The sequence below is a fragment of the Neovison vison genome, chromosome 2, assembly GCF_020171115.1.
Source record: "Neovison vison isolate M4711 chromosome 2, ASM_NN_V1, whole genome shotgun sequence".
NCBI lineage: Eukaryota > Metazoa > Chordata > Mammalia > Carnivora > Mustelidae > Neogale > Neogale vison.
In genome coordinates, this window is record NC_058092.1 from 171,647,397 (window position 1) to 171,666,737 (window position 19,341).

The 19,341-nt window shown below is 41.0% G+C and overlaps 1 protein-coding gene across 4 annotated transcripts in view; it reads right to left on the reverse strand.

The window, feature by feature from the left end:
• Positions 1-9,693: 9,693 nt before the first annotated feature.
• ZWINT (ZW10 interacting kinetochore protein) overlaps positions 9,694-19,341 on the reverse strand; it is a 28,605-nt gene continuing 18,957 nt past the window's right edge. Inside the window, exons 9-10 of one of the 4 annotated variants that reach the window (XR_006383299.1) lie at positions 10,761-10,937; positions 9,694-9,802 (exon numbers count right to left, since the gene is read on the reverse strand). The gene's annotated coding sequence lies outside the window, so the exon portion shown is untranslated. Of the gene's footprint in view, positions 9,803-10,671; positions 10,938-17,419; positions 18,403-19,341 lie in introns of those variants that run through there. The other 3 variants (XM_044239527.1, XM_044239528.1, XM_044239526.1) reach the window with 3 other exon arrangements.

Consider the following 19,341-nt stretch of genomic DNA (forward strand, 5'->3'; position numbering starts at 1 on the left):
CCTGAGGCATGTGATGTGTCAGTGAGAGCAGCTGTGTCCACACTGGGAATACAGATGGGGAAGTTAACCTCCATCTGGAAGTGGCAGGCTCCTCCCCAAAAGAGCCCCACCTCCATGCCTGGGTGGCTGCACCCCTCTCCCTATCAAGTCTTGAACATGAAGGCAACACAGATACACTTGATCACAGACCATTAAATTCCATGGCCAGCAAGCCCGACACGGGAATCACTAGCAAACACTGGAAGGCAGGCGTGGCAGGCAGTCTGACATTGTCCTGGGCCAGAGTGACTCCATCCTCTCCTCTCCAGCCACAGAGTTCTCGGTTTTAAGTAAGTCTCTATGTGGTTTCAATCAGCTCTTTTATCTCATCTCATCTTTATCTCATAGTTATCCCTTTGGATATGTGTGTGGTGTCATTCGAAGTATTAAAGTAATATCAAGACACTGGCTAGATAAATTCTACCAGATAAAGCAGGGCCACAGCAGGCCCTCAGTTGACCAGACAACATTAATATGATCATGTACATATCAGGAACCCATCCCAAAATGTATCCCACCAGCCATAATCTCAAAAAATCCATCCATAATCTGACAATTTATCACCACCTCCAATGGTACTACACAACCCAAACACTGTCACCTTTTGCCTTCCTACATTTTATCTGTATCTGACTCTTCATATCATAGCCATGTGCTCTTTTAAGATAGGAGACAGACCATAACATTCCCTCGCTCGAAATTCTTATCAGCTTCTTAACTCACTCAAAACACACGTAACTCTTCACCATGGGCCCTATTCACCAGCCCCCTATTGTCTGGCCCTGATCTTCTCGTCACATGTTCTTTACTTCTGTCCCTCCTCTCTGCTCTAACCATTGCAGGTGTCAAACTCTCCCACAGAGACATGGCACACTGTCCTGTTTTAGGGCCTCTGCTTGACTACTTCCTCCTACCAGGACCCTGCTTCCCTCATTCACTGATTTAAATTTCTGCCACATTTTGTTCCTGTCCCTGCTCCTATGTCACCCTATCAGGGCAGGCTACCTATCTAACATAGAAGTTTTCATTATGTCCCTTTAACTTTCATTTCATGTTTTTTCTTTAGAGTATGATAGGATGTTATAATCCCTATTTTCCGATTGTTTGCTCGGTCTCCTCCATTGAATTATAAGTCATAAAGTCAGGAACTTTGGTTTCATCACTGTATCCCACATGATGAGAAACAGCACCACACCTAGTAAGTACTGAATGTGTTATGAGAACGAATACCCTTATTGTTGTTACTTAAATGTATTTCAGCAAATCAAAAAAGGAACTCAGTGAAATGAATCACTGGTCCAAACTATACACATGCATATTTTTTTCCAGCAGAGCTGGAGTCAATAGAAATGCAGCCACATTTGAAAAGGTGAGATACAGACACAAGAAACCCAGATAGGAAGAACCCAAATCCTGAGTACTAAGATGCAGTGTCTTCACCATTCTCACCACCATGTGCACACTCTTCCAAAACAGTGCTGGTGGTGATTGTGTGTGTGTGTGGGGGGGGGTGTGATGTGGTGGGGGTGCAGTAGGAGTGATGGGGTAGGGGTGGTGGTGGGGCTGGTGGGGAGGTGCAGGTGATGGTGGTGGTGGCAGCAGCAGTGGTGGTGATGGTTGGTGATGGTGGTGGCGGTGAAGGTGGTGGCACTGATGATGATGGTAGTGATGGTGAAGATGATGGTGGTGGTGGCAATGGTGGTGGTGATGGCAGTGGAGGTGGTGGTGGTGGTGGTCATGCTGGTGATGGTACAGGTGGTGATGGTGATGGCAGCAGGGGAGCTGGCAGTGGAGGTGGTTGTGACTAATGATAACAGTGATGTTTTGCTTTCAGAATTAGAAACCATGTACAGCAATACTTTAATACTCTCTGAGAGCTTGAAGTACACACACATTTGACAGTTTCTGAGGTCATTTAACTCTGGGTAGATCTGTGACTTCAGTGGGTAATTGCAAGGAACTCTGAGTCTTCCTTGTATGATTAGTCACTAGCTGAGACTAAATGTCCTAAATTCAGATTTCCCATTTATAAAACTGAACAGAAATTATTTTTCCTTAGTTATATATGGTGTTTGGGGTCATCAAACAAGAAGACTGATAATTAGTTGCATAATTCAATATCACATCATGAAAATGGTCCAACCTGGCTCCCACCTGGGACTGTCTGGTGAATGGGCACAGACAAATTTTGGTGAAAATCTCTATTTAGTAACATGTTCTCAGTGATAATAGGATTATTGCTTTCTCTTGTGATGCTAGAAATTTTAGCTCACCTCATAAGTATAGTGATGGGTAATACACCTGAGTGCATAAGGAGTAAAATAAAGCACGTAACTTCCTTCTCTTTGCAGTATTTAAAATAAGTAACTTTTCAGGGAAGTTTGTATGAATTTGTTTGAAGAGTATTATAATAGATACTAAGGGCCTTATCTCCTTATGTATTCTTAACTTTTCTTTTTTTATATGTATTTATTTATGTACTTGAGAGAGCATAAGCAGGAAGGGGAGAGGGAGAGAGAAACACAAGCAAACTCCCTGCTGAGGGCAGAGCCCCAATACAGGGCTCGATCTCACAGCCCTGAGATCACAACACAAACCGGAACCAAGATCAGACACTTAACCAAATGCACCACCCAGGTGCCCCTGTACTTATAACTTTTCTATACATATCCATGATTTCTTACTGCAAGAAACTGCAGTTCCTTCTGTGCTGAATGAGAACTCTCCTCGGCAAGGAAGTTTTCTGGGCACATACGCAAACTGCTAAGACGATGACTGAGGAGCACAGTTCTCAGCCGAGGATGAGCCTGTTCCTCATTCTACAGATATACCAGCTCACTGTGGTCCCGAGAAGGTGTGTGAATCAGTCACCCATGGAAGGAGCAGTCATTAGCTTACCTGTACTTGACTCTTTCCTTTCCTTACCCAAATGACTCACCAGCACAGTGCTGCCTGGATCTTTGCCAAAATAAACAACTTGCACTCAAATTTGTGGGGGTCTTTTTTGGTGAGACCCAAAGACCACTGGTTGTACATGTGGCATTAGAAATCAGATTTTTAGGATGGAGTTATGAGATCTCTCAGAAAATGCTAACAAGGTTGCCACTGCTGATGGAAAGCTGTATGGCGTTAACCTATGATTTACTGGAGCAATGAAGTTCTAATACTCAGCTCTAATGAACTGGGATGAGGGCTGATAGAAGGAGCCACGTTTGCCCTCACAGTATCCTCAGGCCTATCATGTTTTAAGCCAAAAGTAACTGTAAACCAGAGCTCTTAAACCAACAACAGCAAAATAAACGAAACAAAAATACAGTCTGAGGCTGGCCTTCTAACTCAGTGCACGCTGTGTAGTACAGAAGGCCTCTGTGGCAGCCTTGAAAGAACTTCACCTCTACTTACAACCAAAAAGTAGAACATGTTACACATGAAGATGACGACTTTATCGCCAGAGTGAGACACAACAAGGCTGAACTAGCTGCAGTAAGTCACCCGTGCGAAAGAAGACTGAGATGGCGACATCTGGCAGGGGACATCTAAATGGCTGCTTCTGAGAACCCCAGACAGCTCATGAAAATAGGATGGCCTGGTTCTAGCATGTACTTTATCACCCGGAAACTTCTTTCCCAGTGGAATATTGGAAGTTTGGAAGAGCTTCATTAAGGTACAGCTAAGATGAGATGGCCGGCTTAGAAAAGACACCTGTGAGGTTGGAGTCCTGTGCATCTGGAACAGAAATACAAGGGTCAAAAAACCAAAGAGTGGCTCATCTCATGATCATTCTCAGTTACCCAGCACATACTCCATACTTCCTGTCCCTCTAACATCAGAGTCTATGAAGTCAGGGTCTGTCTTAGAGGAAGGCTGGGTGGGGGACATTCCTCCCAGAAGAGGCTTGAGTTCTGATAAACACAAAGCTGTGACAACAACTGAGTTATCTGAGCTTCTCTTGCCAGTAGAACCATAGGGGGCCAGGAGATACAACACTATACTACAGGAAGCAATGAACCCTTCAGGTCACGAGACGGGACTGTGGCAACCAAGGGCGAAGATGTGTCTATCTTGAGCTCAGGAGACTGAGGGGGGCACTCATTGTGACATCCAACCTTGGTGATGACCTTCGGTGGGCAACTGCAGAAATCATGGTCTGGAGGAGCAAAGACCCCAGATGTTCATACACTTGAAGGAGGCATATCTTGATTAATTTGCTGAGCAAGCAACCAAGATGATCAGATGTGTTGATGCTGGTTAAGGTAAATCTGGAATCTGGTATGAAGGGAAAAGTGATTATTAACAATATAATCTAAGCTAACTGCAGTTGGGAACAATGAGTGAAATATGGGATCTGTGTTGTTTCTTAAAAGTCCACAAAATTTTTTAAAATTACTATTTCAAACAGAAAAAATGTTTAAGTGTATATGTCAAATCTTGATGGGCAATGATGTTAAAGCAAAGATGAGATGTGAGGAAGAGAATGAAAGGCACAGATGGGTTGAGGAGCACGAGCAGAGGCCATAGAAGAAATCATGTTTTCATTCGTGTCCTCGCACTGATTTGTCTCGTGCTGGACTCTATCAGCTGCCTCCAGCTGGAAGCACATACTCTGTCCATGCATAGGGCAGAGGGGAAGCACCAGGAAGTTCATCCTCTAAACAACCTAACCCAGGGCAACTGAAAAATGCCCATCTACCCTGGCTCTCCTGCTGCCTAGGACAACTCTAAACAGGTCCTCAACCATCACCCAGGGATCACAGCAGTGGGACCCGATCACCTACAACAGTAATGTGCTCCTTAAACACTGGGTATTGACTTCCTTCCTTTCCATCGCTATGCATTTCACATTCAAAGCCGAAACTTCCTAGAACCACTTGAACAAACCACCTGTGCTCAGACCTTTATCACAAATCTCTTTCAGGGATTGAAGCAAAGACAAGAATGCAATGAAATACTCTGAGGGGACCTGGTTTTACCTCTAATACTTCGGGGAACATTTGCCGTATGAGACAAGCATGTTTTACTGCAAAGCACATTAGGAAACACAATGAGGAACACAGCACTGTGGCTTTATTCCTACGTCCAAGCAGGTGCATGGGAGTCAAGAGTACACCCGTCCTCTGTGAAAGGTCCCAGTTTTGTGGAGATTTGGGCCACTCTGAAATCTGCAAAGGGTCCAAACCCTCTGCCATGCCCCCCAGCTGAGCCACCCTTTATTCTCAGTCCCCGAAATCTTCAGTCACCATGACGGCGATCTCTGCTCTCTCTTGAGAAACCCACAGGCTGCCCAGGAATCACTTACTCTGTGGCCCACCCTCTACTGGAAACATGATCCCAAAGGTATCTCCAATGTTGATAAAGGGAATAGATCCTCATTATTTTTGCCAGCGTCATTATATTATCTCCTTCTTCTATTCTTTCTGTCCAGGCCAAAAAGCTCCTTATCGTGCAAAATCATTCCTTCATGAGATTCTTGTCCCACTAAAGTCCCGCAACTCTAAATATCTGCATCCATCACCATGAATTGGTTTAATTTCAAATAATATTTCATCAAATCCATAAAATTATAGGGTTGGAGAGACTACTGATTTCCCCAGCATACAGATGAGGAAGAGTGCAGTTCTGACCACCTGGTTTATGAATGAAGAGTCTGACGCTCACAGAACTTCAGGGACCTGGATAAGGTAGGACAGGAAGTTAATGATAGAGCAAAGACCTGGACAACTTGGTTTTGCTGTGTTCCATGGACAACAGACAGGAATGTAAAAACAAAGGAGTGAATGACATGGCACACACATGCAAAAATACAGTACTTTTTTTTTTACTCTAAGGCAATCAAGAAAGAGGACAGCTATTAATTTGTCAAGATGTAACATTTCTAGTTGCACTGGTTGTAAGACTCATACTGATTATAAAGACATTAAGCTGTACAAGGGAGCATGTTAGAACCATGACATCCAAGTGACACACATAGATTACTGGACCCTCACAACTCCTGTCACTCTGCTCTATTATGATATTAATTCCTTGTCCATACCAGTAACTCAATACTAAACTACTTGGGAATCGTTTCTTTACTCTTTTTAAAGAGTCCAGAAAAGTCTTACCTCTTATTTTGCTACAGGGGAAAACAAAAACAAAAACAAAAACAGAAACAAAAACTGAACTACTGGTTCACACATTTATTTTGTGTGAACATTACCTGTGGTATTTATTAAAACACAGATTCAGGGCCTTCCCTCAAAATATTTGATTCAGGGGATGCCTGGGTGGCTCAGTTGGTTAAGCCACTGCCTTTGGCTTAGGTCATGATCCCAGGGTCCTGGGATCGAGTCCCACATCGGGCTCCTTGCTTGGCAGGGAGCCTGCTTCTGTGCCTCTGCCTGCCAATCTGCCTACTTGTGCACTTACTCGCTCTTTCTCTCTCTGACAAATAAATAAATAAATAAATAAAATCTTTAAAAAAAAAATTGATTCAGTAAATCTGGGGTTGGGACCCAGAATATTCTTTGTAAGAACCACCTTGGGGATGCTGCTGGTCTTCAGACAATGCTAATGATGACTGGCGCTTCACTATCCTTTTATATATATATATTTTTATATTGGTATTTTAAGAGTTAAAAAGTCATATTGTATGACTAAATCATCTAACCACACGCTCTATAATTTATACAGAGTTTGAAGACATACCAATCTCTGTTTTCCTGCCATAGTAATAAAAGTTGTGCTACAGGCAATGGTTTTTGCAGTGTGAGTGGTAGCCTGAGTAGAATGGGGTATAAACTGATAAAAAGTGCAACCAAATTTGAGCCTGGAAAGTGCTGAAGCATGACCATGGAGAGGAACAACTCTGGAATGTCAACAGAGCAAATGAGCAATGCAGAGAGGAAAGATGCTATTGTACTTTTGCCACATTTCTAGAAGTAACTCCCAATACTTCCATTCATTCATGATTACTTACTGAATGAATACAACGTATTCAATAAGTTGCAAGTACGATAAGTAACTTTGTCTTATTTCCCACCTAAGATATGCAAAGGGAATTACATAGTGGAAACCAGGCTGTCAGTAGAATCACTGATCTAAGGGTGGGAAAGGGAAAGGGTTCACCTCAAACTCTAGGAGACCCAAAAAACAAAGAAGTCTCTCCTCCACAAGGAAAGATACCAGCACACTCCTTATGCCTTTTAGCCTCCCTGGACACCTGCCTGCACCTCCCCCCGCCCCCCCCACACTTTCCAAGACCACAGCAAATGATTTGCACTCATTACATTAGATGACTTCATTATTTTTTTTTTTAAAGTGACAAGTAGAATGCAAAATGGGTTTGAATAATTTGGTCATGTCTCCAGAGTGAACAGTATAACACAGCCTTTTCCATTTGCCATATCAACAACAGTTCCAAATGGTCTCCTATTTATAAGGTCCTCATAACTAGTGCATGAATAAGAGACTTAGTGACAGAAAGTTTAACAGTTTTAAAGTTAGGAATAAGATAGGAAGAATGGAAGTAAAGGAGGGAGGGGAGGGAGGAGGAAAAGGGAAGGAGAGAGGAAGAGGAGGCAAACACCTGGACTGAGTCCTAGTTAGGTCATATGTTCTACAGAAGTTCTTGAGAAATTGAAGACTCATAACTTCAGTCTCTGCTTCTTAAAAATAGCTGTTTTTCAAGTTTGTTTTAAACCTTAAATAAGTTCAACATAGCTATCATCTGGCGGCATTCTAACAAGAGCAATTGTTTCAAGCTTTATGGTAGCATACAAATATTAAATAATATAAGATATTTGGTGTATATTAAATACTTATTAGCAGAAGCCGTTCTAATTATTTGATCGGATGTCGGACCACTCCATGACTTTCATCATTTGTCTTTTTATGTAATCTAAGTGTCTCTTGTATATGTCACAGATCATTTTAAAATTCCTTCTCAGAACTTCTGTATTTTATCAAGTAAATTTAATCTATATAAGCTTTTATTAGCAATTATCCAGACTATTTCTACCTTATTTTATACACTCCTTTAGTACATATTTATTTTTCTTTTCAGGCTTCTATTGGATTCCCCCCCACCCAGGGACAAAGAACTTTAGTATTCATATCACACTGCATAGCAAAAGCATCATGCTTCTGTTGGTTTCCCAGGCCCTGCTGAGTCCCAGGGGGCCAGTAGGGAGGCATCGTCTCTATGCTACACATGCAGTGGGCTTGTGCCACATCTGAGGAGCACCAACCATGGGGAACCCACCTCTTTTATAGAAAGCAGTAAGCAAGTCTGCCCTCTCTCCTGGAGGGGGGCTACTAATTCATTTCTCAGGGTTGCCTGCTGCATATATAACATTGAGACATAGCCCCAAGAAAGAGTGGTTGGGTCTTTGTATTCTTGGCACGACCAGCAATAATGTGCAGGAATGCTCAGAGTCTACGGCAGTTTGCCTTCCCAATATCCGACCCTACATTTTCTTGGTTGAACTTGAATATCTACATGAGTACATCACTCCATCTGCCATTCTGATAAATCTGACCAACAGACTGAAGCTATGTTTAATTTGTCCTGTACAGAATATAATTAAGGCTACTCTCAACAGAACTTCAAGTAGCAATATGAGGCCAATGCATAGTATTGGCTTCAACCATGTTGCCCAGGGCCCCAAACTTCATCACTTGTGAATAAGCCTCCAACAGGGAGAGTTGGTCATATTTCAGACATCCCAGGATATAGCTTAAGTCAGCAATCAGTGATCAGAACACAGAAGACCCGTATTGAGAGGATGGGTCCTTATTGCTCACCCGGGCCTACAAGCTGTATGCAATGGGCTCCAGGAGCGTGTGCCTGGCTGTCTGCCCTGGGGTTGGGGCCCAGAGATGAAACTGACTGCAATTAATCACAAGTCACCATCAAAGCCATTGCCCGAAAGCTGTAACGTCTCCAAAGTTCCAAAAGAGTTACATTAGACAGATTCTAGCAGCATGACTGGTTGCATGGGTTGGGAGACTGTGTCCTGGCACTTCCTCTTCTGCCTTCTTCCCAGAATCCTCTCTTTGAAGTGTCTTCATCAGTGATATCTCACAAGGGCTTGAGGGAGTCATGCCTGACTGAAGGAGAGAGCCAGAACACCACGACCACCACCACATTCCTCCATACTTGGCTCTTTTGTATTTTGCCTGAATCCACTTATATAGATGCTAGGACCAAGTATCTTGACCAAATTTACTAGTTTTTAACTCACATTAGTGTACTTCATTTTTATGAAAACCTTTGCAAAATTCATTAACTTTCACCTACTTCTGAACCATTTTATTCACACTTTGATGGACTCTTCATCATTTTCATTATTTTTCAGGTCTCTTTTCTCTATCATTATTGACAGTCATGAGCAGAAAAAAATAACATAAATTAACAGTATCGTAAGTGTGAAAATGTGAACTGAAAATAATGGAAGATAGTGACACTGCACATTTTATTAATAGCATAAAGAACATCATATAAATAGCAATGCACATTAGACATTTATAAAGTGTAACCATCTTCAGTTATGTATAATTTATAAGCAAACAGAAAAGCATACTACCCAAAAGAAATATTTGTAGCTATTATTCACAAACATTACATTTTACCATCTAAAGTAAACTGTTTATAGAATTTTGTTTTTAGAAGCCTCCTCAAGTATATTTTGTTGTATTTTCCATGCTATGATTTCTGAAAATAAAGAAAAATCTCCTTCTGTGTACACAGATTTTCTTCATGGTAGTGTTAAACAGGTCTCAAGTCCTAAAATAGCCAATAATAATTTTTTAGGCAAAAAGCAATATTAAAGCAATCTTATTTTCTCTCATATTTGAATGGCCAGTTTGTGCAAGTTTTCTGGGTGGATCTTACATCCAAATACCATATGGTTTCTTCCATCTTTATGAACCAAAGTTTCCTTTTCCTTTTTTTAAAGATTTTCATTATTTATTTGAGAGAGAGCAAGCTAGAGAGAAAGAGAGATCATGAGCAGGAGAAGGGACAGAGAGAGAGAGAGAAGCAGACTCCATGCTAAGCAAAGAGCCCAATGCATGACAGGACCTTGAGATCATGACCTCAGCAGAAGGCAGACACTTAAACAACTGAACCACCCAGGGGTCCCCCAGTTTCATTTTCTATTGAAACTGAAGTTGTTGCTATTTTCTTTTTCTTCAATATTTTTTTTATATTTCAGCAAGGGTGGGCTTTTTCTGTCATATTCTTATAACCCCTTTTATTAAGAAACTTGAACCATATTCTCTTAGGACAAAATCAAAGGGTATTGGGGGTGTATCACACACCGCTATTCTCACAAACATCTTTCCTCCCGGAAAATATCCAGCAATGTGTTCTATTTTACCCCCAGGGTAAGGTTCACAGACAACCTACAACATTCTCTGAAAGGCTGGTGCAGGCACATCTTGATTTTAGAGTCTGATTCTGTTTTTTTAGGTCGCAATAATTTATCTCAGTGCCCTCTTCACTATTTTTGTAAGGGCTACCTGTTGACCTAATCCAAAGCATTTCAGATAGGTATACTCCTGAGTAGGTACACATAAAAATATTCTTGCACTCACTTACATTGTTTCAAAATTTAAATTACTATCTACATTACAGAAATAGAGAAGTAGATATAAAAGAACCTTTAAACAGCATTTATTTTAACATTCTCATTTTACATATAAGACAACTGAGTCACAAAAATACAAGTGCTGTTTATTACCAGATTTGGAACATGAATCCATGCTTCTCCAAAAGCAGGGTCATCACTCTCTGGACTAAGACATGTGCTTTCATGTGCTTTAATCATGCATGGCAAGGTCAGTGATATCCACTAAGCACTGATTTTAGTGATGCAATCGTACACATGTATCAGTGCAAAAGTGAGCGAGAACACTTGCTGGAAAACAAGAAAAGAAAAGCTCTTATTACATGAACCATTTTGTAATACCACTAATGATTTATAGGGCAGTAACACAATGTAAAAAGAATTCAACAGACAGTGATGCCAGCAAGATGGTAGACCAAGAAGTTCCAGGTCCTAATTCCTTAATTAAACATTAACACACAGACAACCAAGACTGAATCATGAAGAAATAAATCTGAATAAATCTATAATTAAATTTGATTCAATCAGTAATCAAAGCCTCCCAACACAGAACCACCCAGGACCAAATGGTGTCTTCAATGAATTCTACCAAACATTTAAAATAGGATTAAGTCAATCTTTTTCAACTTCTTTCAAAAAGTTGAAGAGGAAAAACACTGCTATAGACTGTTCGTATCCCCCCAAAATTCACATGCAGAAATCCTAACATCCAATGTGATGGTATCAAAAGCTGGGGTCCTTTAAAGGTAATTAGATCATGATGGTGGAGACCCTGTGAATGGGGTTAGTTCCTTTATAAAAGCAGACCACAGAGCTCCCTCATCCTTCCATTACGTGAGGACATACTGAGAAGGTGCTGGTTATAAACCAGAAAGAGGGCTCTTGCTAGGCACTGAATCTTCTGGCACCTTGATCTTGGATTTTCCAGCCTCAGGAACTTTATGAAATAAATTTCTGTTGTTTACAAGACACCAGTTTATGGTATTTTTGTTATAGCAGTCTGAACTGACTAACTCCTTCTATACAGCTAGCATTACCCTTCTTTCAAAGCTAGATAATGAAAAAACAGCAACAAAACTACAGACCAAATACTTCTCATGAACACTGATATAAGAATATTCAACAAAATACCATCAAACCAAAATTCCAGAGTATATTAAGAGAACTATTCACAAAACCAAGTAGGATTTAGTCCTGCAACGCCAAAATGGTTTAGCATATGAAAATCAAACAATGACATACATCACATTAACAGAATGAAAGCAAAAAACCCATGACTATCTCAATTGATGAAAAAAAAAAAAAAAACCTTTGCCAGAATAAAACAATCCTTCATGATAAAAGCACTCAACAAACTAGGAAGAGAACCTTCTAACATAAGAAAGGCCATATATGAAAAACACATGCAACCATCACATTCAAAGGTAAAAACCTGAAAGCTTTTCCTCTAAGATTAGGAATAGGGCAAGAATCCCCACTCGTTCCACTCTTACTGAACATAATAATGTAAGTCCTAGCCAGAGCAATTAGACAAGAAAAAGAAATAAAAGGCATCCAAATAAAAGAGGAAGAAGTAAAACTATCTTCGTTCACAAATGACATATCCTTATATAAAGAAAACCCTAAAGATTCCACACAGAAAATATCTGCTGGAACTAGTAAACAAATCTAGCACTGTTACAAAAACAAACAACCAACAACAAAAAACCCCTCACATGTATGGTAAAATATTTGACAATGGTGCCATGACCACTCAAAGGAAAAGGACACTTTTCAACAATTGGTGTTAGCTAACTGGATTCCCTCATGTGAAAAAGAATGAAGTTAGACTCTTAGCATGTACCACATACAAGATGACTCAAATGAATCAAAGGCTTTACCTAAAGAACTAAAACTATGAAACTTTTAGAAGGATACATAGGAGAAAAGCTCTACTACATTTGATTTGGCAATGATTTCTTGGATAAAACACTAAAAGCAGGTCAACAAAAGAAAAAAAAAAGATAAACTGGATTTAACAAAATTAAAAATATTTGTGTATCAAGGACATAATCAAGAGTAAAAAGGTACGGGGCAGCTGGGTGGCTCAGTGCGTTAAAGCCTCTGCCTTCGGCTCAGGTCATGATCCAGGGTTCCTGGGACTGAGCCCCACATCAGGCTCTCTGCTCAGTGGGGAGCCTGCTTCCTTCTATCTCTCTGCCTGCCTCTCTACCTACTTGTAATCTCTGTCAAATAAATAAATAAAATCTTAAAAAAAAAAAAAAGAGTAAAAAGGTAACCCATAGAATGGGAGAAAATCCCTACATATAAAATAAAGGATTACTACCAAGAATATAGAAAGAGCTCCTATAATTCAACAACAACAACAACAAAAACAACCTGGTTAAGAAACAAAGGACCGAATAGACATTTCACTAAAGAAATGATCAACTTGTGTATGAAAAGATGCTCAATACTGGTAACTGATAATTGATAGGGAAATGTAAATCAAAACCGCAATGAGATACCACTTCATACCCACTAGGGTGGCTATTACCAAAAACAAACAAACAAACAAAAAACAGAAAATAACAGGTTTTGGTGATGACATGGAATAACGGAAACTTTATGCTGGTGGGAGGTAAAATGGTGCAGCCACTGTAGAAAACCATACGGTGGTTTCTCCAAAAATGAAACACAGGCTTACCTAATATTATCCAACAATTTCACTTCTGGAATTTCAAAATAAGTGAAAGCAGGGAGTCCTCTGGATATCTGTATACACATGTTCATAGCAACATCATTCACAAGAGCCAAAAGGCAAAGCAACCCAAGCATCTGCTGACAGATGAACAGATAGACAAAATGTGGTATATTCATCCAGAATGGTTATTCAGCCTTAAGAAAGAAGATCTGACATTGAAAACACTGTGCTAAGAGTAAACCATTCCCTAAGAAACAGGTTTTACATGCTTCTATTTATATGAGGTGCCTGAAGTTGATCACTGGTTCATGGGGAAGGAGTTGCAGCCTGGGAACATGGAAACATTCTGGAGGTGGATGGCGGTGACGGTTGCACAACAGCATGAATGTACTTAATGGCACTTAATTGTACACTTATAAACAGATAAAATGGTAATTTTTTATGTAGGTTTTTCCACCAACAACAAAGAACTGCAACATCTATTTCAAAGTGTTACACTGTAGTGTGAAGGAGCCTCCTTCATGCATTTGGAGATTTCCTTGAAGGCTCCATGTGCCCCAGGTCATTTGTATATCTTGACAAAGTCCCTGGCTTGAACGAGTCCAAGCTCCTGAGACATAAGGTTCAAGAGTTATAAAAAGAACAAGCAAAGAAACAAGTCGTGGATACCTACCATGTAATAGGCACTGTTATTTTGTAGTAATGATACATAAATTCAAAGTGTTAGCACAAAATGAGCAATGTTAGCACTACTTTCCATAAAATATGGTACATGCCAGGTGGGACCCCATGCTCAGTGTGTGGAAGGAGAGGAGCAAATCTTGGTTTTCTGCTCTGAAAATGCCAAAGATAGCAGGTAAGTACAACTATTCAAAGTAGTGCAGATATATTTCATATTTTTAAGATGAAAACTATAAAGTTGTAATAGTTAAACTCTATAAAGCAACTTCTAACTGCTGATAAATATCTACTCCATTAAAGTGTTATAAGAACATCAAATGGAAATAGTGGAGATGAATGAGTACCAATTAGGAACAGACACGATTAAAACATTTCTTGTTTAAAGTTTTCTTGCATTTGTACATCTAATAGGTTACTATGGCAACTCAGTTATCTTGAGATACTTAGAGATTAGATTAAAACACCATACTGTTGAAAATCCACGTTTTCACTTTTACTAATTATACTTTTAAAAAAAGATGACAATTGTTGGAGACTAAATTTTTTTAAAAAGACAATATTAAAACATGTTCTTCACAGGTGAACAGTCTTCAAGATCAGTAAGTTCAGGTAAAGAAATGATGAAAAACGGCCTCCCCCAAACTCTTATCACCCTAAACAGCTCTCACCCCTGTGTGTGTGTGTGTGTGTGTGTGTGTGTGTGTGTGTGTGTGTTTGACTGGGGTTGGGGAAGTAATTACAAACTAAATATTACAATGTGAGATGTGACATATGGCTTCTGAAAATTAGAAAACAGGTAAGAGGAAATCATCACGGCTTTAAAAAAAACTTCTCATTGAAGCCCAGGAGCACTTGAATTCAGAAGAGCCACACGGATTTAGGCTGCTGCAGGTACCGTAAGAACACCTTCTGAGAACCGTTCGTAACAGCGGTCCCCCAGCCTCTCTTCGCTTCTCGGGCTGGGAATGAGACAGAAAGCCCCACAGCTGACAGCAGAAGCAAATGGGCACAAAGCTCACACAAGCACATGTGATCGTCTCGCAGCCGAGGAAATACAGCAACCGGGCCAACAGGAGACATGAGGCCAGAAGCGGACAGTACTCCCAGCTCCGAACGACATCCAGTGGTCTGCTGCTTACAGGCTACCGCTGGCATATTGCAAACTTCCTGCCTGGTGTTCAGAGCCACGCCAGCTCAGGGAGGACACATCAGCTGCTTGAAAACTCACGTTAGGAGGATTTATAATCTTTGGACTCCTTTCCAAGTGGGAGGCAAAATGATTCAAACTGTTCAGCTTTCCGAAAACACAGGGAAATGCAGGACTTGTAGGTTTTCTGCTCCGAACGGTTTAGCAGTCGTGTCTTCAATCAGGCAGGTCTTAAGGTTTCAGCACCAGCGAGAGACTGCTAGGGCAGTAACTATAGGGTGGTGAGTGAAGCTCATGGTGACACACCTGCACCTTTACTGTGAATGGTGGGCAACTTCATCAAGCTACTACCCTGTCCCTGACCAGCAACCATTTGCTGCCTACAAACTTTTATTTACTTGACATGAAGATCTTCCAAGAAGCCCCTTTTCTAGTCTAGCGAATGTTTAATTATCACCACCAAAACTTAAGGGGTTTTCCTGGCAAGTTTGGTGGCTGATCCTTAAGGTGTCAGATTCTAATAGAACCACCTCCAAGCCTCAGTGGCTTCTTCGAATATAAAAGTCTGTTCCTGACTCACAGCTGACCCCAGGAGCCAGGCCCCTCCAACTGTCATCTGCACCTTCCCCGCCACCTGCGTCCTTTTCAGCCAGTGCCAGGGTCTTCCCCAGCCAGGCCCGATGTCACACTGCTGTCCCCATCTTAGGTGAAGTCCAGACACAAGGGCCTCACCAAATGTGACAGGACAGTAAAATGTGCTCAGCTATGGGCCTGAGGCTCAATTCATAAATGTCTATTTATAATTAACTTAGGCAATTTATCTCTTCATAGATCAACATTTTCAGTTCCAGAGTTCACTTTCAGTTCCAGAGTTTACAAGAAGGGATATGTCTGCCCTCCAGGCTCGTGTGCTGGACCGCACAGGTAGGCTGGAACCCTTGACAGCACACGTTTGCCTTTAGCCCTCATTGCTCTCCCCTCTGCTGCTCACACCTCCCACTACAGACTGTGCCACAACACAGCCCTCCCATCCCCACATCACTTCCAGTTCATCCAGGTACCCAGCCCAGTTCAAAATGGGTGAGTCCACTGTTTCATGGTCTCCAGGATGACCTCCAAGCTGATAATACGATGAATGCTAAAGTCTTGGTGGGAAAGAGCAAAGTGTTCCTGATAAAATGGACCCTAAATCCATTGGATCATAATCACTGGAGGTGTTTGTTAAATTTGCAACATCTAAACCAGGAACTGGGAATTAGAAATCTTCAAAAACAACTGAAATCAACATTTTAAGAAACACCTCGAGGTGACTCTACTACACATCAAATTCTAAGAACTAAAGGGTTACCCTTACATCTTCCCTGATAACATATCTGGGTCTGATTACAGTGAGTCACTGTGTGTGTGTGTCAATGACGTGGGGGAAGAAATGGAGCATACTAGCCCCCAACACCACGGCTGTTGCTGGAATTGTTTTTCTTTAGGGATAGCACCCGATCCTCAGTTACTTAGTCTACAAACGGTAACAATACTATTTAACCAGTTACTACCTGAAAGCATTGAATATTGACCTATGGATTGACAATCTGTTTAAAAGTTGCAAACTGACAAAAATCTGCTTTTTCCACTAAGAAGATAACCTGGAAGGTGACAAAAATCAATAGGAAGACAAGCAGATAAAAATTCACAGTTTCAACATCTGCATCTCTAACCTTTGAGCATCTGAGGATGTCATTCAGTGCTCTCTGTCCAACCACTGGCCTCTAACATCTCCCGGGGACACCACATATACCACAGCCTTCCTGCGGCCCCACATCGGGCTGTCACAGCTCCTCCACACAGTCTCATGTTACACTACTTACCCTATGTGTGGAATTTTGCTTAGTCTACTTTACTCTAAAATTCCCTGACAAAATGTACCTTTTAAAAAGGCCTGGTTCCTTTGTACCAGGAATAAAGAACTATTTCCAAATATCCCCTGGGTTTATTCCAGGGAATTAGCTCCCTACCTCACATATTTCTGGAGCATGCTGATTTCAACCTATTTTAGGAGGCAGAGCAAAAATAGTTTTCTTACATGCCAAGGTCTATCAATCAGGAGTGGCTCAACAGGGTGCTGGGGTGGGGTGGGGGGTGATCTACCATATTGCGTGCGTCTGGGAAGAGCCAAGGTTGACTGGACGTCCATTCTGTGTAACTTCTACACAGAACAATTCAGACCCACAGGGCTCATAACCAGTTAGAATCAGGGACACCGAACAGTGAAGCAAGCTTTCATTTAAATTCACATCATAAAACCCACTGTCATAGATTGTCAGTGATGTCTGTGCTCAAAGGATACTTGAATTGTTTGTTATGATTAAACCACAGGAGTTTCATTTGCTTCTCTCAGTCCTTCATTCTCTTGGTCCATGAATTTCAAGTGGATTTTTGAAAGATCACTTCATGAAGGCAAATGCAATGTTCAAAGCGCCTCTGGGTGCCTTCACAGGGCTGTTCGCATGCCAGATATACTTAGGATAACAGAGGTTAAATAGAGATTAGCAGGTTCAGGTTTCTCTGTTTTCCCAAATTTCAGTTGTTCAGCAAAAACCATCATTAAAGAAGCAAGCAACCACTGCTGATGAAGTCTGAGCAGTAACAGTTTATAAGAAGAATAAAATCAATGAGACAGTTGGTCAAAGAAACATGTGAAGTTCAATGTTAATACAAACGCCGCAAGGGGTTAGAGACATTGCAATTTAAGGGACTGAGGACTTAAAGTATGAAACTTTTTTTAATTCTCTGGAGGATTTGTTACAAGGAAGGAGATTCCTCATGCACATTTCTGCCAGGCATATATACTTCTGTGAAGACAATAATGCCTGGAGGAAGACATTAGATTTTTAATTTTTCTATAATTTGTATTATATATCATTTCATATACTTAACCACCTAGGAAATATTAGATAGGCTTCAAATGACACTAAATAAAATAAGTGCACTGTTCTTGTCGCAGAACTTTAACACTGTCCAACTAACAACATCCAAGAAGCAAACATCTCTTGAGTTTTTTGACAGCGCTAAATTTGAACTCCACTCCTAATACAAAATTTAAAATGAGCCAGGATGTCCATTCAACTTCTTCATAAATAAACTGAACACTCATAAAAAACAGCAGACCACAAACAGTGGTCAGTACTGCAATAAACTGAGAAAGATTTCCCATAGTGTCCATGTGTCTTCATGACTCCAATAAATGACTCCTCAAAAAATAACAGAAAAGAAAATTAAATTATAAAGAGAGAATAATACCTGTTTTCACAGTTAAGAATATATGTAAATGCATATATATTTTACAAATGTGATATTCAGGATACCTAGCTAGAAAAAACAAAACACAACATTAAGCGGCTTTATAACTTAAGTTTTCAAACAAAAATTAAATATTATAACATATCTGATAGAAAATACATTTTGTGGAAGGGTCATTTAACAAAGGTATTTCCTCTAAGTGACCCCCTAGTGACTGGGAACTAAGTTCTAGAGATACACAGACTGCAAGGCTAAGGCCAACACCCTGTTACTGGTCAGGAGAATGACGTTTGAGGCAGCTGTCCAGGCTGCAGCAGGAAGGACCCCTTTCTCCCCAGCAGCACCTGGATTTCTGAGGAGGAACCTGTGACTGAGGGGTTGGAGAGGAAAGAGAAGGAGGCAGTCAAGAATACCAAATGGGGGGGAGCCTGGGTGGCTCAGTGGGTTAAGCCGCTGCCTTCAGCTCAGGTCATGATCTCAGGGTCCTGGGATCGAGTCCCGCATCGGGCTCTCTGCTCAGCAGGGAGCCTGCTTCTCTCTCTCTCTCTCTGCCTGCCTCTCCATCTACTTGTGATTTCTCTCTGTCAAATAAATAAATAAAATCTTAAAAAAAAAAAGAATACCAAATGGGGGCGCCTGGGTGGCTCAGTGGGTTAAGCCACTGCCTTCGGCTCAGGTCATGATCTCAGGGTCCTGGGATCGAGTCCCGCATCGGGCTCTCTGCTCAGCAGGAAGCCTGCTTCCTCCTCTCTCTCTGCCTACTTGTGATCTCTCTCTGTCAAATATATAAATAAAATCTTTAAAAAAAAAAAAAAAGAATACCAAATGGGCTTCCTATTGTCTGCTTCAGGACGTCAGCAGGACTGCCCATGGGCCTCTGGATATGTCAC